This window comes from Notolabrus celidotus, chromosome 13 (genome assembly GCF_009762535.1).
Source record: "Notolabrus celidotus isolate fNotCel1 chromosome 13, fNotCel1.pri, whole genome shotgun sequence".
NCBI lineage: Eukaryota > Metazoa > Chordata > Actinopteri > Labriformes > Labridae > Notolabrus > Notolabrus celidotus.
Window position 1 is genome coordinate 211,688 of NC_048284.1, and position 2,623 is coordinate 214,310.

Below are 2,623 nucleotides of genomic sequence, written 5' to 3' on the forward strand. Positions count from 1 at the left end.
GTTAACTCCGGACATATGAATCCGTCATCTGACGCATACATAATTAATACTGAGAGGAGGGGTTCCTGCTTTGCATCACAATAGCTGCGCTTGTGCAAGCTGTAGAGCCGCCGTGATTGAAAAGGAAATTGCACAGTTGAGAAAAAAAGGAGAAGAAGAAGAAGAAGTGGGGGGGGGGGGTGAAGAGCAATCTGGCCCCCAGATACCGTCGGCGCGTGCTGTGCGTAATCAGTGCGCCTCTTTCTGTGTCTCCATGTCCAAATGGGGCAAACTGAGATTATCCACGAGGGAAAAACACAGAGAACCCAATTCCTGCAGGTCCCATCTGACCCGGGTCAGCCCGAGAGGAGTCTGTCTGAGTCAGGGACGTGGTTCAGGTCTGAGCTGACACCTCTGCCATGTGTGAGAAGGTTTGAGAATCATCAGGTTTCAGTTTCAGCTCAGGATGTGATGGATCTGTTTGTTCACATTAGAACATGACCCTTTAATAATGCTGAATAATAAAGGCTTATTTTTCTCTATTTAAACATGTTTTAAAATTTGGTTTAATATGAAATTAAATTTAGTTTGAAATCTTTAAATCTCTCTCTTTGGTTTCTGTTTTCACTGGAAGTTTAATTTTCTTTAAACAGGTCAGCTGTAACGACTACACCAACCTTTCTCTAAAACAAAACTATCTTTTTAAATAAAAGTTAAATTAAGAATTATTTTTCTTCATTCTGGAGCAGCTACCCTCTTTACTCTAATAGACACAAATGTATTTAAATAATACAAAGTGTTTGGAATTATCTGACCATGCACAAGTTGTTTTCAGGCATCTTAAGATTTTTTTATGTCATAAAATATATATGATTGTATTTTTTTGTCATGTATTAGTTTCATAAAATTAAGTTTATGAGCAAAGCTGTGAATTCAGTTTAAAATGAAGCACATGGATTAAAATAAAAAGACTGTTTTACAGAATTTGAGCTGGAGGATATTAAATATTAAAATGTAATTTGAAACCAGTTTGGTACAATAACTTCTGTGCAAAACATTAAAAACAGGAGTTAAAACTTCCATAAAATACCTTAAATGTTCAAATATTAACTCATTAAACTCTGATCAACAACACAGTAAGAATAAAGCTTCACAGCAGGATTAAAGGAGAGAGGAATACCCATACAGCTGAGATTAGTTCATGTTATAGTCCTCATACAGGTGTTTACTGCAGGAGGAATTCACAACCAATTATCAGATTGTTTTTAGAAATTCAAATTCAAATTTTCAATCTGTGTTTATCTTTATTATGTTTCATCTGATTTCACAAAGACACGTCTGTAAAATACAGATCCATTAAAAGGATTCAGGATCAACGTTTTAAACCGGGCTGATGGTGCAGGAATCTGATCTGACTTTACAGTCAGACACCAGCAGAGAGTGTGTGTGTGTGTGTGTGTGTGTGTGTGTGTGTGTGTGTGTGTGTGTGTGTGTGTGTGTGTGTGTGTGTGTGAGCCTGCAGGGTGTTTGTAGGTGCGGACATATGTTGTTGTGAGTGCGGTTATTTTCCCGACAGGCCTCAGCTCTGCCTCATTAACATACAGCTGTAGAGTGACACCCTCTCCCTCTCCCTCACCCGCCGCCTCCTCCTCCTCCCCCCCCTCCTCCTCCCCCTCCTCCTCCTCCTCTCAGGGCTTTCATCTCCAGCCGATATACTGGGCCCTGTGATTGGTCACGCTGCTGCAGAGTCACTGAGGGGAGAGTTCAGACTCACAGTTACAGTTGGCACATTATAGAGGAGAGAGGAACACATGTCTGATTTTATTAAACTGCTTAGATTTTATTGAAGAGAGTAAATTCACTCATTCAGTGGCTCACAGGTCCTGACAGATCGTCCTTATTAGTGACGCTCGTTGAAGTGGTTATAGATTTATTATTATTACTGCTGCAGGAGACTTACTACAGTGAGAGGTCTAAAACTGATTCAGCATAATCAATACTAACCCTCTTCTTCCTGGTCAGAATCTGTGCCTACATTACCCAGAATGCAACAACAGTTGTGTTGGAGATTCAGGTGTTTTATGCGTTTGGAGATGTAGCAGAGTTTGAACTTTCTAATTCAGGATGGAGTTTAAACCCTCTCTAACGTTTTGGGCGTTGCAGCAGCTGAGATAGTTCCAACGTTAGCATAAGGTAGATCTTAAACCTGACACCTCGCTCTGAGGGAAGTCCTCCGTAACAGACCGGCTGTCATGGCGCTCTGTTTTTAAAGACGGGATCATTTGAAGGACGAGGAGAAGCAGAGAGTTTGTGTCGATTACATGAAGAAGAAACGTACGATGACTCTGATCTTAACTCACAGAGTGGAGATAATCACCGAACGTCTGCTCAACATCAGAGTACCGTTATATTAACGTACCGTATGTTGTAGTTCACAATTTCACCATTAGATGTCACTGTTGTTATTTTACACTATAGATTAATTACCAGAAAGTTCCTGGTTCAAGTCCCCGGTCAGTCAGGTTCCTTTCTGTTACCCCTTTTAGACCGAGGCAGTTTCAGGGTCGGTTCGGAGCCGACGCTCATTGAGAACCGGTTTTTCGTGTTTCGACTGTGAGTGAACCGGCTCCCGGCTGAGAAAACT